This window comes from Pleurodeles waltl, chromosome 7 (assembly GCF_031143425.1).
Source record: "Pleurodeles waltl isolate 20211129_DDA chromosome 7, aPleWal1.hap1.20221129, whole genome shotgun sequence".
Classification (NCBI taxonomy): domain Eukaryota; kingdom Metazoa; phylum Chordata; class Amphibia; order Caudata; family Salamandridae; genus Pleurodeles; species Pleurodeles waltl.
The window spans coordinates 553,789,815-553,808,712 of record NC_090446.1 but is presented as its reverse complement, the minus strand read 5'-3'; positions in this window follow the sequence as shown (position 1 = coordinate 553,808,712).

Below are 18,898 nucleotides of genomic sequence, written 5' to 3'. Positions count from 1 at the left end.
AGACAGCTATGGGAATCCAGGATGGGGTGACTTGTGGGGCTCTGACCAGGTTCTGATACCCAGAATCCTTTGCGAACTTCAAAAATTGGCCAAAAAAATACTTTTTCCTCTCATTTTGGTGACAGAAAGTTCTGGAATCTGAGAGGAGCCACAAGTTTCATTCCACCCAGCGTTCCCCTAATTCTCCCGATAAAAATGGTACCTCACTTGTGTGGGTAGGCCTAACGTCCATGAAGGAATTGCCCCAAAACACAATGTGGACACATCACTTTTTCACAAAGAAAACAGAGCTGTTTTTTACAAAGTGCTTAGCTGTGGATTTTGGCATCTAGCTCAACTGGCACCTGGGGCAACCTAGCAAACCTGCACATTTTTTAAAACTAGACAGTGAGGGGAATCCAGGATGGGGTGACTTGTGGGGCTCTGACCAGGTTCTGTTACCCAGAATCCTTTGCGAACTTCAAAAATTGGCCAAAAAAAACCTTTTTCCTCTCATTTTGGTGACAGAAAGTTCTGGAATCTGAGAGGAGCCACAAGTTTCATTCCACCCAGCGTTCCCCTAAGTCTCCCGATCAAATTGGTACCTCACTTGTGTGACTAGGCCTAGCGCCCGCAACAGGAAATGCCCCCAAAACACAATGTGGACACATCACATTTTCACAAAGAAACAGAGCTGTTTTTTACAAAGTGCCTAGCTGTGGATTTTGGCCTCTAGCTCAACCAGCGCCTGGGGCAACCTAGCAATCCTGCACAATTTTGAAAACTAGACACCTAGGGGAATCCAGGATGGGGTGACTTGTGGGGCTCTGACCAGGTTCTGTTACCCAGAATCCTTTGCGAACTTCACAATTTGGCCAAAAAAAAAACTCTTTTTGCTCTCATTTTGGTGACAGAAAGTTCCGGAATCTGAGATGAGCCACAAATTTCCTTCCACCCAGCATTCCCCTAAGTCTCCCGATAAAAATGGTACCTCACTTTTGTGGGTAGGCCATGCGCCCATGACAGGAAATGCCCCAAAACACAATGTGGACACATCACATTTTCAGATGGAAAACAGAGCTGTTTTTTACAAAGTTCCTAGCTGTGGATTTTGGCCTCTAGCTCAGCCGGCAGCTGGGGAATCCTAGCAAACCTGCACATTTTTGAAAACTAGACACCTAGGGGATTCCAACATGAGGTGACTTGTGGGGTTCTGACCAGGTTCTGTTACCCAGAATCCTTTGAAAACCTCAAAATTTGGTCAAACAAACACTTTTTCCTCTCATTTCGGTGACAGAAGGTTCTTGAATCTCAGAGGAGCCACAAATGTCCTTTCACAGAGCGTTCCTCCAAGTCTCCCGATACATAAATGGTACCTCACTTGTGTGGCTAGGCCTAGCACCCGTGGAAGGAAATGCCCCAAAACACAACATGGACACATCACATTTTCACAAAAAGACAGAGCTGTTTTTTACAAAGTGCCTAGCTGTGGATTTTGGCATCTAGCTCAACTGGCACCTGGGGAACCTAGCAATCCTGCGCATTTTTAAAAACTAGATACCCAGGGGAATCCAAGATGGGGGGACTTGTGGGTGTCTGACCAGATTCTGTTACCCAGAATCCTTTGCAAACCTCGACATTTGGCCAAAAAAACACTTTTTCCTCTCATTCAGGTGACAGAATATTCTGGAATCTGAGAGGAGCCACAAATGTCCTTCCACACATCCTTCCCCCACTTCTCCCGATAAAAACGGTACCTCACTTTTGTGGCTAGGCCTAGCGCCCGCGACAGGAAATGCCCCAAAACACAATGTGGACACATCACATTTTTACAAGGAAAACAGAGCTGTTTTTTACAAAGTGCCTAGCTGTGGATTTTGTACTCTAGCTCAGCTGGCGCCTGGGGCAACCTAGCAAACCTGCACATTTTTTAAAACTAGACACCTAGGGGAATCCAGGATGGGGTGACTTGTGGGGATCTGAACAGGTTCTGTTACCCAGAATCCTTTGCAAATCTAAAAATTGGGCCAAAAAAACACTTTTTCCTCACATTTCGGTGACAGAATGTTCTGGAATCTGAGATCAGCCACAAATGTCCTTCCACACAGCGTTCCCCCAAAACTCCCGATACATAAATGGTACCTCACTTGAGTGGCTAGGCATAGCGCCCGCGACAGGAAATGCCCCAAAACACAATGTGGACACATCCCATTTTCACAAAGAAAACAGAGCTGTTTTTTACAATGTGCCTAGCTGTGGATTTTGGCCTCTAGCTCAGCCGGCACCTGGGGCAACCCAGCAAACTTGAACATTTTTTAAAACTAGACACCTAGGGGAATCCAGGATGGGGTGACTTGTGGGGCTCTGACCAGGTTCTGTTACCCAGAATCCTTTGCGAACTACCAAAATTTGGCCAAAAAAACACTTTTTCCTCTCATTTTGGTGACAGAAAGTTATGGAATCTGAGAGGAGCCACAAATTTCCTTCCACACAGCGTTCCCCTAAGTCTCCCGATAAAAATGGTACCTCACTTGTGTGGGTAGGGCTAGCGCCCATGAAAGGAAATGCCCCAAAACACAACATGGACACATCCCATTTTCACAAAGAAAACAGAGCTGTTTTTTACAAAGTGCCTAGCTGTGGATTTTGGCCTCTAGCTCAGCCGGCACCTGGGGAAATCTAGCAAACCTGCACATTTTTGAAAACTAGACACCTAGGGAAATCCAAGATGGGGTGACTTTTGTGGGTCTGACCAGGTTCTGTTACCCAGAATCCTTCACGAACTTCAATTATTTTTCAAAAAAATCACTTTTTCCCTCTCAGTTTGGTCAAGGAAAGTTCTGGATCTGAGAGGAGCCACAAATTTCCTTCCACACAGAATTCAGCTAAGTCTCCCAATAAAAATGGTACCTCACTTGTGTGGCTATGCCTAGCGCCCGCGACAGGAAATGCCCCAAAACACAACGTGGACACATCACTTTTTCACAAAGAAAACAGAGTTGTTTTTTACAAAGTGCCTAGCTGTGGATTTTGGCCTCTAGCTCAGCCGTCACCTGGGGCGACCTACCAAACCTGAACATTTTTTAAAACTAGACACCTAGGGAAATCCAGCATGGGGTGACTTGTGGGGCTCTGACCAGAATCTGTTACCCAGAATCCTTTGCGAACTTCAAAATTGGGCCAAAAAAACACTTTTTCCTCACATTTCGGTGACAGAATGTTCTGGGAGCCACAAATGTCCTTCCACACAGCGTTCCCCTAAGTCTCCCTATAAAAATGGTACCTCACTTGTGTGGGTAGGGCTAGCACCCATGAAAGAAAATGCCCCAAAACACAATGTGAACACATAACATTTTCACAAAGAAAACAGAGCTGTTTTTTACAAAGTGCCTAGCTGTGGATTTTGGAAGTCTAGCTCAGCCGGTGCATGGGGCAACCTAGCAAACTTGCACATTTTTGAAAACTAGACACCTAGGGGAATCCAGGATGGGGTAACTTGTGGGGCTCTGGCCAGGTTCTGTTACTCAGAATCCTTTCGAACTTCAAAATTTGGCCAAAAAATAACTTTTCCCTCTCATTTTGGTGACAGAAAGTTCCGGAATCTGAGAGGAGCCACAAATTTCCTTTCACCCAGCGTTCCCCTAACTCCCCCAATAAAAATGGTACCTCACTTGTGTGGGTAGGCCTTGCACCCATGAAAGGAAATGCCCCAAAACACAATGTGGACACATCACATTTTCACAAAGAAAACAGAGCTGTTTTTTACAAAGTGCCTTGCTGTGTATTTTGGCCTCTAGCTCTGCCGGCACCTGGGGAATGCTAGCAAACCTGCACATTTTTGAAAACTAGACACCTAGGGGAATCCAACATGAGGTGACTTGTGGGGCTCTGACCAGGTTCTGTTACCCAGAATCCTTTGCAAACTTCAAAATTTGGCCAAAAAAACACTTTTTCCTCACATTTCGGTGACAGAATGTTCTGGAATCTGAGAGAAGCTACAAATGTCCTTCAACACAGCGTTCTCCCAAGCCTCCCAATAAAAATGGTACCTCACTTGTGTGGCTAGGCCTAGCGCCCGCGACAGGATATGCCCATAAAGACAATGTGGACTCATCAGATTTTCACAAAGAAAACAGAGCTGTTTTTTACAAAGTGCCTAGCTGTGTATTTTGGCATCTAGCTCAGCCGGCACCTGGGGCAACCTAGCAAACCTGCACATTTTGAAAAACTAGACAGCTATGGGAATCCAGGATGGGGTGACTTGTGGGGCTCTGACCAGGTTCTGATACCCAGAATCCTTTGCGAACTTCAAAAATTGGCCAAAAAAACACTTTTTCCTCTCATTTTGGTGACAGAAAGTTCTGGAATCTGAGAGGAGCCACAAGTTTCATTCCACCCAGCGTTCCCCTAATTCTCCCGATAAAAATGGTACCTCACTTGTGTGGGTAGGCCTAACGTCCATGAAGGAATTGCCCCAAAACACAATGTGGACACATCACTTTTTCACAAAGAAAACAGAGATGTTTTTTACAAAGTGCTTAGCTGTGGATTTTGGCATCTAGCTCAACTGGCACCTGGGGCAACCTAGCAAACCTGCACATTTTTTAAAACTAGACAGTGAGGGGAATCCAGGATGGGGTGACTTGTGGGGCTCTGACCAGGTTCTGTTACCCAGAATCCTTTGCGAACTTCAAAAATTGGCCAAAAAAAACCTTTTTCCTCTCATTTTGGTGACAGAAAGTTCTGGAATCTGAGAGGAGCCACAAGTTTCATTCCACCCAGCGTTCCCCTAATTCTCCCGATAAAAATGGTACATCACTTGTGTGGGTAGGCCTAACGTCCATGAAGGAATTGCCCCAAAACACAATGTGGACACATCACTTTTTCACAAAGAAAACAGAGCTGTTTTTTACAAAGTGCCTAGCTGTGGATTTTGGCCTCTAGCTCAACCAGCCCCTGGGGCAACCTAGCAATCCTGCACATTTTTGAAAACTAGACACCTAGGGGAATCCAGGATGGGGTGACTTGTGGGGCTCTGACCAGGTTCTGTTACCCAGAATCCTTTGCGAACTTCACAATTTGGCCAAAAAAAAAAACTCTTTTTGCTCTCATTTTGGTGACAGAAAGTTCCGGAATCTGAGATGAGCCACAAATTTCCTTCCACCCAGCATTCCCCTAAGTCTCCCGATAAAAATGGTACCTCACTTTTGTGGGTAGGCCTTGCGCCCATGACAGGAAATGCCCCAAAACACAATGTGGACACATCACATTTTCAGATGGAAAACAGAGCTGTTTTTTACAAAGTTCCTAGCTGTGGATTTTGGCCTCTAGCTCAGCCGGCAGCTGGGGAATCCTAGCAAACCTGCACATTTTTGAAAACTAGACACCTAGGGGATTCCAACATGAGGTGACTTGTGGGGTTCTGACCAGGTTCTGTTACCCAGAATCCTTTGAAAACCTCGACATTTGGCCAAAAAAACACTTTTTCCTCTCATTCAGGTGACAGAATATTCTGGAATCTGAGAGGAGCCACAAATGTCCTTTCACAGAGCGTTCCTCCAAGTCTCCCGATACATAAATGGTACCTCACTTGTGTGGCTAGGCCTAGCACCCGTGGAAGGAAAAGCCCCAAAACACAACATGGACACATCACATTTTCACAAAAAGACAGAGCTGTTTTTTACAAAGTGCCTAGCTGTGGATTTTGGCATCTAGCTCAACTGGCACCTGGGGAACCTAGCAATCCTGCGCATTTTTAAAAACTAGATACCCAGGGGAATCCAAGATGGGGGGACTTGTGGGTGTCTGACCAGATTCTGTTACCCAGAATCCTTTGCAAACCTCGACATTTGGCCAAAAAAACACTTTTTCCTCTCATTCAGGTGACAGAATATTCTGGAATCTGAGAGGAGCCACAAATGTCCTTCCACACATCCTTCCCCCACTTCTCCCGATAAAAACGGTACCTCACTTTTGTGGCTAGGCCTAGCGCCCGCGACAGGAAATGCCCCAAAACACAATGTGGACACATCACATTTTTACAAGGAAAACAGAGCTGTTTTTTACAAAGTGCCTAGCTGTGGATTTTGAACTCTAGCTCAGCCGGCGCCTGGGGCAACCTAGCAAACCTGCACATTTTTTAAAACTAGACACCTAGGGGAATCCAGGATGGGGTGACTTGTGGGGCTCTGAACAGGTTCTGTTACCCAGAATCCTTTGCAAATCTAAAAATTGGGCCAAAAAAAACACTTTTTCCTCACATTTCGGTGACAGAATGTTCTGGAATCTGAGATCAGCCACAAATGTCCTTCCACACAGCGTTCCCCCAAAACTCCCGATACATAAATGGTACCTCACTTGAGTGGCTAGGCATAGCGCCCGCGACAGGAAATGCCCCAAAACACAATGTGGACACATCCCATTTTCACAAAGAAAACAGAGCTGTTTTTTACAATGTGCCTAGCTGTGGATTTTGGCCTCTAGCTCAGCCGGCACCTGGGGCAACCCAGCAAACTTGAACATTTTTTAAAACTAGACACCTAGGGGAATCCAGGATGGGGTGACTTGTGGGGCTCTGACCAGGTTCTGTTACCCAGAATCCTTTGCGAACTACCAAAATGTGGCCAAAAAAACACTTTTTCCTCTCATTTTGGTGACAGAAAGTTATGGAATCTGAGAGGAGCCACAAATTTCCTTCCACACAGCGTTCCCCTAACTCTCCCGATAAAAATGGTACCTCACTTGTGTGGGTAGGGCTAGCGCTCATGAAAGGAAATGCCCCAAAACACAGTGTGGACACATCACATTTTCAAAAGGAAAACAGAGCTGTTTTTCACAAAGTGCCTAGCTGTGGATTTTGCCGTCTAGCTCAGCCGGCACCTGTGGAATCCTAGTAAACTTGAAAATTTTGGAAAACTAGCCACCTAGGGGAATTCGACATGAGTTAACTTTTGGGGCTCTGACCAATTTCATTTACGCAGAATCATTTGCAAACCTCAAAATTTGGCCAAAAAAACACTTTTTCCTCTCATTTCGGTGACAGAAGGTTCTTGAATCTCAGAGGAGCCACAAATGTCCTTTCACAGAGCGTTCCTCCAAGTCTCCCGATACATAAATGGTACCTCACTTGTGTGGCTAGGCCTAGCACCCGTGGAAGGAAATGCCCCAAAACACAACATGGACACATCACATTTTCACAAAAAGACAGAGCTGTTTTTTACAAAGTGCCTAGCTGTGGATTTTGGCATCTAGCTCAACTGGCACCTGGGGAACCTAGCAATCCTGCGCATTTTTAAAAACTAGATACCCAGGGGAATCCAAGATGGGGGGACTTGTGGGTGTCTGACCAGATTCTGTTACCCAGAATCCTTTGCAAACCTCGACATTTGGCCAAAAAAACACTTTTTCCTCTCATTCAGGTGACAGAATATTCTGGAATCTGAGAGGAGCCACAAATGTCCTTCCACACATCCTTCCCCCACTTCTCCCAATAAAAACGGTACCTCACTTTTGTGGCTAGGCCTAGCGCCCGCGACAGGAAATGCCCCAAAACACAATGTGGACACATCACATTTTTACAAGGAAAACAGAGCTGTTTTTTACAAAGTGCCTAGCTGTGGATTTTGTACTCTAGCTCAGCCGGCGCCTGGGGCAACCTAGCAAACCTGCACATTTTTGAAAACTAGACACCTAGGGGAATCCAGGATGGGGTGACTTGTGGGGCTCTGAACAGGTTCTGTTACCCAGAATCCTTTGCAAATCTAAAAATTGGGCCAAAAAAACACTTTTTCCTCACATTTCGGTGACAGAATGTTCTGGAATCTGAGATCAGCCACAAATGTCCTTCCACACAGCGTTCCCCCAAAACTCCCGATACATAAATGGTACCTCACTTGAGTGGCTAGGCATAGCGCCCGCGACAGGAAATGCCCCAAAACACAATGTGGACACATCCCATTTTCACAAAGAAAACAGAGCTGTTTTTTACAATGAGCCTAGCTGTGGATTTTGGCCTCTAGCTCAGCCGGCACCTGGGGCAACCCAGCAAACTTGAACATTTTTTAAAACTAGACACCTAGGGGAATCCAGGATGGGGTGACTTGTGGGGCTCTGACCAGGTTCTGTTACCCAGAATCCTTTGCGAACTACCAAAATTTGGCCAAAAAAACACTTTTTCCTCTCATTTTGGTGACAGAAAGTTATGGAATCTGAGAGGAGCCACAAATTTCCTTCCACACAGCGTTTCCCTAACTCTCCCGATACAAATGGTACCTCACTTGTGTGGGTAGGGCTAGCGCTCATGAAAGGAAATGCCCCAAAACACAGTGTGGACACATCACATTTTCAAAAGGAAAACAGAGCTGTTTTTCACAAAGTGCCTAGCTGTGGATTTTGCCGTCTAGCTCAGCCGGCACCTGTGGAATCCTAGTAAACTTGAAAATTTTGGAAAACTAGCCACCTAGGGGAATTCGACATGAGTTAACTTTTGGGGCTCTGACCAATTTCATTTACGCAGAATCATTTGCAAACCTCAAAATTTGGCCAAAAAAACACTTTTTCCTCACATTTCGGTGACAGAATGTTCTGGAATCTGAGAGAAGCCACAAATGTTCTTCCACACAGTGTTCCCCCAAGTCTCCCGATAAAAATGGTACCTCACTTGTGTGGCTAGGCCTAGCTCCCGAGACAGGAAATGCCCCAAAACACAATGTAGACACATCACATTTTCACAAGGAAAACAGAGCTGTTTTTAACAAAGTGCCTAGCTGTGGATTTTGGCCTCTAGCTCAGCCGGCACCTGGGGAATCCTAGCAACCCTGCACATTTTTGAAAACTAGACACCTAGGGGAATCCAACATGAGGTGACTTGTGGGGCTCTGACCAGGTTCTGTTACCCAGAATCCTTTGAAAACCTCAACATTTGGTCAAACAAACACTTTTTCCTCTCATTTCGGTGACAGAAGGTTCTTGAATCTGAGAGGAGCCACAAATGTCCTTCCACACAGCGTTACCCCAAGTCTCCCGATACATAAATGGTACCTCACTTGTGTGGCTAGGCCTAGCACCCATGGAAGGAAATGACCCAAAACACAACGTGGACACATCACATTTTCACAAAGAAAACAGAGCTGTTTTTTACAATGTGCTTAGCTGTGGATTTTGGCATCTATCTCAACTGGCACCTGGGGAACCTAGCAATCCTGCGCATTTTTAAAAACTAGATACCCAGGGAAATCCAAGATGGGGGGACTTGTGGGTGTCTGACCAGATTCTGTTACCCAGAATCCTTTGCAAACCTCGACATTTGGCCAAAAAAACACTTTTTCCTCTCATTCAGGTGACAGAATATTCTGGAATCTGAGAGGAGCCACAAATGTCCTTCCACACATCCTTCCCCACTTCTCCCGATAAAAACGGTACCTCACTTTTGTGGCTAGGCCTAGCGCCCGCGACAGGAAATGCCCCAAAACACAATGTGGACACATCACATTTTTACAAGGAAAACAGAGCTGTTTTTTACAAAGTGCCTAGCTGTGGATTTTGGACTCTAGCTCAGCCGGCGCCTGGGGCAACCTAGCAAACCTGCACATTTTTGAAAACTAGACACCTAGGGGAATCCAGGATGGGGTGACTTGTGGGGCTCTGAACAGGTTCTGTTACCCAGAATCCTTTGCAAATCTAAAAATTGGGCCAAAAAAACACTTTTTCCTCACATTTCGGTGACAGAATGTTCTGGAATCTGAGATCAGCCACAAATGTCCTTCCACACAGCGTTCCCCCAAAACTCCCGATACATAAATGGTACCTCACTTGAGTGGCTAGGCATAGCGCCCGCGACAGGAAATGCCCCAAAACACAATGTGGACACATCCCATTTTCACAAAGAAAACAGAGCTGTTTTTTACAATGTGCCTAGCTGTGGATTTTGGCCTCTAGCTCAGCCGGCACCTGGGGCAACCCAGCAAACTTGAACATTTTTTAAAACTAGACACCTAGGGGAATCCAGGATGGGGTGACTTGTGGGGCTCTGACCAGGTTCTGTTACCCAGAATCCTTTGCGAACTACCAAAATTTGGCCAAAAAAACACTTTTTCCTCTCATCTTGGTGACAGAAAGTTATGGAATCTGAGAGGAGCCACAAATTTCCTTCCACACAGCGTTCCCCTAACTCTCCCGATAAAAATGGTACCTCACTTGTGTGGATAGGGCTAGCGCTCATGAAAGGAAATGCCCCAAAACACAGTGTGGACACATCACATTTTCAAAAGGAAAACAGAGCTGTTTTTCACAAAGTGCCTAGCTGTGGATTTTGCCGTCTAGCTCAGCCAGCACCTGTGGAATCCTAGTAAACTTGAAAATTTTGGAAAACTAGCCACCTAGGGGAATTCGACATGAGTTGACTTTTGGGGCTCTGACCAATTTCATTTACGCAGAATCATTTGCAAACCTCAAAATTTGGCCAAAAAAACACTTTTTCCTCACATTTCGGTGACAGAATGTTCTGGAATCTGAGAGAAGCCACAAAGGTTCTTCCACACAGTGTTCCCCCAAGTCTCCCGATAAAAATGGTACCTCACTTGTGTGGCTAGGCCTAGCTCCCGAGACAGGAAATGCCCCAAAACACAATGTGGACACATCACATTTTCACAAGGAAAACAGAGCTGTTTTTAACAAAGTGCCTAGCTGTGGATTTTGGCCTCTAGCTCAGCCGGCACCTGGGGAATCCTAGCAACCCTGCACATTTTTGAAAACTAGACACCTAGGGGAATCCAACATGAGGTGACTTGTGGGACTCTGACCAGGTTCTGTTACGCAGAATCCTTTGAAAACCTCAACATTTGGTCAAACAAACACTTTTTCCTCTCATTTCGGTGACAGAAGGTTCTTGAATCTGAGAGGAGCCACAAATGTCCTTCCACACAGCGTTCTCCCAAGCCTCCCAATAAAAATGGTACCTCACTTGTGTGGCTAGGCCTAGCGCCTGCGACAGGATATGCCCAAAAAGACAATGTGGACTCATCAGATTTTCACAAAGAAAACAGAGCTGTTTTTTACAAAGTGCCTAGCTGTGTATTTTGGCATCTAGCTCAGCCGGCACCTGGGGCAACCTAGCAAACCTGCACATTTTGAAAAACTAGACAGCTATGGGAATCCAGGATGGGGTGACTTGTGGGGCTCTGACCAGGTTCTGATACCCAGAATCCTTTGCGAACTTCAAAAATTGGCCAAAAAAACACTTTTTCCTCTCATTTTGGTGACAGAAAATTCTGGAATCTGAGAGGAGCCACAAGTTTCATTCCACCCAGCGTTCCCCTAATTCTCCCGATAAAAATGGTACCTCACTTGTGTGGGTAGGCCTAACGTCCATGAAGGAATTGCCCCAAAACACAATGTGGACACATCACTTTTTCACAAAGAAAACAGAGCTGTTTTTTACAAAGTGCTTAGCTGTGGATTTTGGCATCTTGCTCAACTGGCACCTGGGGCAACCTAGCAAACCTGCACATTTTTTAAAACTAGACAGTGAGGGGAATCCAGGATGGGGTGACTTGTGGGGCTCTGACCAGGTTCTGTTACCCAGAATCCTTTGCGAACTTCAAAAATTGGCCAAAAAAAACCTTTTTCCTCTCATTTTGGTGACAGAAAGTTCTGGAATCTGAGAGGAGCCACAAGTTTCATTCCACCTAGGGGAATCCAGGATGGGGTGACTTGTGGGGCTCTGAACAGGTTCTGTTACCCAGAATCCTTTGCAAATCTAAAAATTGGGCCAAAAAAACACTTTTTCCTCACATTTCGGTGACAGAATGTTCTGGAATCTGAGATCAGCCACAAATGTCCTTCCACACAGCGTTCCCCCAAAACTCCCGATACATAAATGGTACCTCACTTGAGTGGCTAGGCATAGCGCCCGCGACAGGAAATGCCCCAAAACACAATGTGGACACATCCCATTTTCACAAAGAAAACAGAGCTGTTTTTTACAATGTGCCTAGCTGTGGATTTTGGCCTCTAGCTCAGCCGGCACCTGGGGCAACCCAGCAAACTTGAACATTTTTTAAAACTAGACACCTAGGGGAATCCAGGATGGGGTGACTTGTGGGGCTCTGACCAGGTTCTGTTACCCAGAATCCTTTGCGAACTACCAAAATGTGGCCAAAAAAACACTTTTTCCTCTCATTTTGGTGACAGAAAGTTATGGAATCTGAGAGGAGCCACAAATTTCCTTCCACACAGCGTTCCCCTAACTCTCCCGATAAAAATGGTACCTCACTTGTGTGGGTAGGGCTAGCGCTCATGAAAGGAAATGCCCCAAAACACAGTGTGGACACATCACATTTTCAAAAGGAAAACAGAGCTGTTTTTCACAAAGTGCCTAGCTGTGGATTTTGCCGTCTAACTCAGCCGGCACCTGTGGAATCCTAGTAAACTTGAAAATTTTGGAAAACTAGCCACCTAGGGGAATTCGACATGAGTTAACTTTTGGGGCTCTGACCAATTTCATTTACGCAGAATCATTTGCAAACCTCAAAATTTGGCCAAAAAAACACTTTTTCCTCACATTTCGGTGACAGAATGTTCTGGAATCTGAGAGAAGCCACAAATGTTCTTCCACACAGTGTTCCCCCAAGTCTCCCGATAAAAATGGTACCTCACTTGTGTGGCTAGGCCTAGCTCCCGAGACAGGAAATGCCCCAAAACACAATGTAGACACATCACATTTTCACAAGGAAAACAGAGCTGTTTTTAACAAAGTGCCTAGCTGTGGATTTTGGCCTCTAGCTCAGCCGGCACCTGGGGAATCCTAGCAACCCTGCACATTTTTGAAAACTAGACACCTAGGGGAATCCAACATGAGGTGACTTGTGGGGCTCTGACCAGGTTCTGTTACCCAGAATCCTTTGAAAACCTCAACATTTGGTCAAACAAACACTTTTTCCTCTCATTTCGGTGACAGAAGGTTCTTGAATCTGAGAGGAGCCACAAATGTCCTTCCACACAGCGTTACCCCAAGTCTCCCAATAAAAATGGTACCTCACTTGTGTGGCTAGGCCTAGCGGCTGCGACAGGATATGCCCAAAAAGACAATGTGGACTCATCAGATTTTCACAAAGAAAACAGAGCTGTTTTTTACAAAGTGCCTAGCTGTGTATTTTGGCATCTAGCTCAGCCGGCACCTGGGGCAACCTAGCAAACCTGCACATTTTGAAAAACTAGACAGCTATGGGAATCCAGGATGGGGTGACTTGTGGGGCTCTGACCAGGTTCTGATACCCAGAATCCTTTGCGAACTTCAAAAATTGGCCAAAAAAACACTTTTTCCTCTCATTTTGGTGACAGAAAATTCTGGAATCTGAGAGGAGCCACAAGTTTCATTCCACCCAGCGTTCCCCTAATTCTCCCGATAAAAATGGTACCTCACTTGTGTGGGTAGGCCTAACGTCCATGAAGGAATTGCCCCAAAACACAATGTGGACACATCACTTTTTCACAAAGAAAACAGAGCTGTTTTTTACAAAGTGCTTAGCTGTGGATTTTGGCATCTTGCTCAACTGGCACCTGGGGCAACCTAGCAAACCTGCACATTTTTTAAAACTAGACAGTGAGGGGAATCCAGGATGGGGTGACTTGTGGGGCTCTGACCAGGTTCTGTTACCCAGAATCCTTTGCGAACTTCAAAAATTGGCCAAAAAAAACCTTTTTCCTCTCATTTTGGTGACAGAAAGTTCTGGAATCTGAGAGGAGCCACAAGTTTCATTCCACCTAGGGGAATCCAGGATGGGGTGACTTGTGGGGCTCTGAACAGGTTCTGTTACCCAGAATCCTTTGCAAATCTAAAAATTGGGCCAAAAAAACACTTTTTCCTCACATTTCGGTGACAGAATGTTCTGGAATCTGAGATCAGCCACAAATGTCCTTCCACACAGCGTTCCCCCAAAACTCCCGATACATAAATGGTACCTCACTTGAGTGGCTAGGCATAGCGCCCGCGACAGGAAATGCCCCAAAACACAATGTGGACACATCCCATTTTCACAAAGAAAACAGAGCTGTTTTTTACAATGTGCCTAGCTGTGGATTTTGGCCTCTAGCTCAGCCGGCACCTGGGGCAACCCAGCAAACTTGAACATTTTTTAAAACTAGACACCTAGGGGAATCCAGGATGGGGTGACTTGTGGGGCTCTGACCAGGTTCTGTTACCCAGAATCCTTTGCGAACTACCAAAATGTGGCCAAAAAAACACTTTTTCCTCTCATTTTGGTGACAGAAAGTTATGGAATCTGAGAGGAGCCACAAATTTCCTTCCACACAGCGTTCCCCTAACTCTCCCGATAAAAATGGTACCTCACTTGTGTGGGTAGGGCTAGCGCTCATGAAAGGAAATGCCCCAAAACACAGTGTGGACACATCACATTTTCAAAAGGAAAACAGAGCTGTTTTTCACAAAGTGCCTAGCTGTGGATTTTGCCGTCTAGCTCAGCCGGCACCTGTGGAATCCTAGTAAACTTGAAAATTTTGGAAAACTAGCCACCTAGGGGAATTCGACATGAGTTAACTTTTGGGGCTCTGACCAATTTCATTTACGCAGAATCATTTGCAAACCTCAAAATTTGGCCAAAAAAACACTTTTTCCTCACATTTCGGTGACAGAATGTTCTGGAATCTGAGAGAAGCCACAAATGTTCTTCCACACAGTGTTCCCCCAAGTCTCCCGATAAAAATGGTACCTCACTTGTGTGGCTAGGCCTAGCTCCCGAGACAGGAAATGCCCCAAAACACAATGTAGACACATCACATTTTCACAAGGAAAACAGAGCTGTTTTTAACAAAGTGCCTAGCTGTGGATTTTGGCCTCTAGCTCAGCCGGCACCTGGGGAATCCTAGCAACCCTGCACATTTTTGAAAACTAGACACCTAGGGGAATCCAACATGAGGTGACTTGTGGGGCTCTGACCAGGTTCTGTTACCCAGAATCCTTTGAAAACCTCAACATTTGGTCAAACAAACACTTTTTCCTCTCATTTCGGTGACAGAAGGTTCTTGAATCTGAGAGGAGCCACAAATGTCCTTCCACACAGCGTTACCCCAAGTCTCCCGATACATAAATGGTACCTCACTTGTGTGGCTAGGCCTAGCACCCATGGAAGGAAATGACCCAAAACACAACGTGGACACATCACATTTTCACAAAGAAAACAGAGCTGTTTTTTACAATGTGCTTAGCTGTGGATTTTGGCATCTATCTCAACTGGCACCTGGGGAACCTAGCAATCCTGCGCATTTTTAAAAACTAGATACCCAGGGAAATCCAAGATGGGGGGACTTGTGGGTGTCTGACCAGATTCTGTTACCCAGAATCCTTTGCAAACCTCGACATTTGGCCAAAAAAACACTTTTTCCTCTCATTCAGGTGACAGAATATTCTGGAATCTGAGAGGAGCCACAAATGTCCTTCCACACATCCTTCCCCACTTCTCCCGATAAAAACGGTACCTCACTTTTGTGGCTAGGCCTAGCGCCCGCGACAGGAAATGCCCCAAAACACAATGTGGACACATCACATTTTTACTAGGAAAACAGAGCTGTTTTTTACAAAGTGCCTAGCTGTGGATTTTGGACTCTAGCTCAGCCGGCGCCTGGGGCAACCTAGCAAACCTGCACATTTTTGAAAACTAGACACCTAGGGGAATCCAGGATGGGGTGACTTGTGGGGCTCTGAACAGGTTCTGTTACCCAGAATCCTTTGCAAATCTAAAAATTGGGCCAAAAAAACACTTTTTCCTCACATTTCGGTGACAGAATGTTCTGGAATCTGAGATCAGCCACAAATGTCCTTCCACACAGCGTTCCCCCAAAACTCCCGATACATAAATGGTACCTCACTTGAGTGGCTAGGCATAGCGCCCGCGACAGGAAATGCCCCAAAACACAATGTGGACACATCCCATTTTCACAAAGAAAACAGAGCTGTTTTTTACAATGTGCCTAGCTGTGGATTTTGGCCTCTAGCTCAGCCGGCACCTGGGGCAACCCAGCAAACTTGAACATTTTTTAAAACTAGACACCTAGGGGAATCCAGGATGGGGTGACTTGTGGGGCTCTGACCAGGTTCTGTTACCCAGAATCCTTTGCGAACTACCAAAATTTGGCCAAAAAAACACTTTTTCCTCTCATCTTGGTGACAGAAAGTTATGGAATCTGAGAGGAGCCACAAATTTCCTTCCACACAGCGTTCCCCTAACTCTCCCGATAAAAATGGTACCTCACTTGTGTGGATAGGGCTAGCGCTCATGAAAGGAAATGCCCCAAAACACAGTGTGGACACATCACATTTTCAAAAGGAAAACAGAGCTGTTTTTCACAAAGTGCCTAGCTGTGGATTTTGCCGTCTAGCTCAGCCGGCACCTGTGGAATCCTAGTAAACTTGAAAATTTTGGAAAACTAGCCACCTAGGGGAATTCGACATGAGTTGACTTTTGGGGCTCTGACCAATTTCATTTACGCAGAATCATTTGCAAACCTCAAAATTTGGCCAAAAAAACACTTTTTCCTCACATTTCGGTGACAGAATGTTCTGGAATCTGAGAGAAGCCACAAAGGTTCTTCCACACAGTGTTCCCCCAAGTCTCCCGATAAAAATGGTACCTCACTTGTGTGGCTAGGCCTAGCTCCCGAGACAGGAAATGCCCCAAAACACAATGTGGACACATCACATTTTCACAAGGAAAACAGACCTTTTTTTAACAAAGTGCCTAGCTGTTGATTTTGGCCTCTAGCTCAGCCGGCACCTGGGGAATCCTAGCAACCCTGCACATTTTTGAAAACTAGACACCTAGGGGAATCCAACATGAGGTGACTTGTGGGGCTCTGACGAGGTTCTGTTACCCAGAATCCTTTGAAAACCTCAACATTTGGTCAAACAAACACTTTTTCCTCTCATTTCGGTGACAGAAGGTTCTTGAATCTGAGAGGAGCCACAAATGTCCTTCCACACAGCGTTACCCCAAGTCTCCCGATACATGAATGGTACCTCACTTGTGTGGCTAGGCCTAGCACCCATGGAAGGAAATGACCCAAAACACAACGTGGACACATCACATTTTCACAAAGAAAACAGAGCTGTTTTTTACAATGTGCTTAGCTGTGGATTTTGGCATCTAGCTCAACTGGCACCTGGGGAACCTAGCAATCCTGCACATTTTAAAAAACTAGATACCCAGGGGAATCCAAGATGGGGGGACTTGTGGGTGTCTGACCAGATTCTGTTACCCATAATCCTTTGCAAACCTCGACATTTGGCCAAAAAAACACTTTTTCCTCTCATTTAGGTGACAGAATGTTCTGGAATATGAGAGGAGCCACAAATGTCCTTCCACACATCCTTCCCCCACGTCTCCCGATAAAAACGGTACCTCACTTCTGTGGCTGGGCCTAGCGCCCGCGACAGGAAATGTCCCAAAACACAATGTGGACACATCACATTTTTACAAGGAAAACAGAGCTGTTCTTTACAAAGTGCCTAGCTGTGGATTTTGGACTCTAGCTCAGCCGGCGCCTGGGGCAACCTAGCAAACCTGCACATTTTTGAAAACTAGACACCTAGGGGAATCAAGGATGGGGTGACTTGTGGGGCTCTGAACAGGTTCTGTTACCCAGAATCCTTTGCAAATCTAAAAATTGGGCCAAAAAAACACTTTTTCCTCACATTTCGGTGACAGAATGTTCTGGAATCTGAGAGAAGCTACAAATGTCCTTCCACACAGCGTTCCCCCAAAACTCCCGATACATGAATGGTACCTCACTTGAGTGGCTAGGCCTAGCGCCCGCGACAGGAAATGCCCCAAAACACAATGTGGACACATCCCATTTTCACAAAGAAAACAGCTGTTTTTTACAATGTGCCTAGCTGTGGATTTTGGCCACTAGCTCAGCCGGCACCTGGGAAAACCCAGCAAACCTGAACATGTTTTAAAACTAGACACCTAGGGGAATCCAGGATGGGGTGACTTGTGGGGCTCTGACTAGGTTCTCTTACGCAGAATCCTTTGCGAACTTCAAAATTTGGCCAAAAAAAACACTTTTTCCTCTCATTTCGGTGACAGAATGTTCTGGGAGCCACAAATGTCCTTCCACACAGCGTTCCCCTAAGTCTCCCGATAAAAATCGTACCTCACTTGTGTGGGTAGGGCTAGCGCCCATGAAAGGAAATGCCCCAAAACACAACGTGGACACATCCCATTTTCACAAAGAAAACAGAGCTGTTTTTTACAAAGTGCCTAGCTGTGGATTTTGGCCTCTAGCTCAGCCGGCACCTTGGGAAATCTAGCAAACCTGCACATTTTTGAAAACTAGACACCTAGGGAAATCCAAGATGGGGTGACTTTTGGGGGCCTGACCAGGTTCTGTTACCCAGAATCCTTCACGAACTTCAATTATTTTTCCAAAAAATCACTTTTTCCCTCTCAGTTTGGTCACAGAAAGTTCTGGATCTGAGAGGAGCCACAAATTTCCTTCCACACAGAATTCAGCTAAGTCTCCCAATAAAAATGGTACCTCACTTGTGTGGCTAGGCCTAGTGCCCGCGATAGGAAATGCCCCAAAACACAACGTGGACACATCACTATTTCACAAAGAAAACAGAGTTGTTTTTTACAAAGTGCCTAGCTGTGGATTATGGCCTCTAGCTCAGCCGTCACCTGGGGCAACCCACCAAACCTGAACATTTTTTAAAACTAGACACCTAGGGAAATCCAGCATGGGGTGACTTGTGGGGCTCTGACCAGAATCTGTTACCCAGAATCCTTTGCGAACTTCAAAATTGGGCCAAAAAAACTCTTTTTCCTCACATTTCGGTGACAGAATGTTCTGGGAGCCACAAATGTCCTTCCACACAGCGTTCCCCTAAGTCTCCCTATAAAAA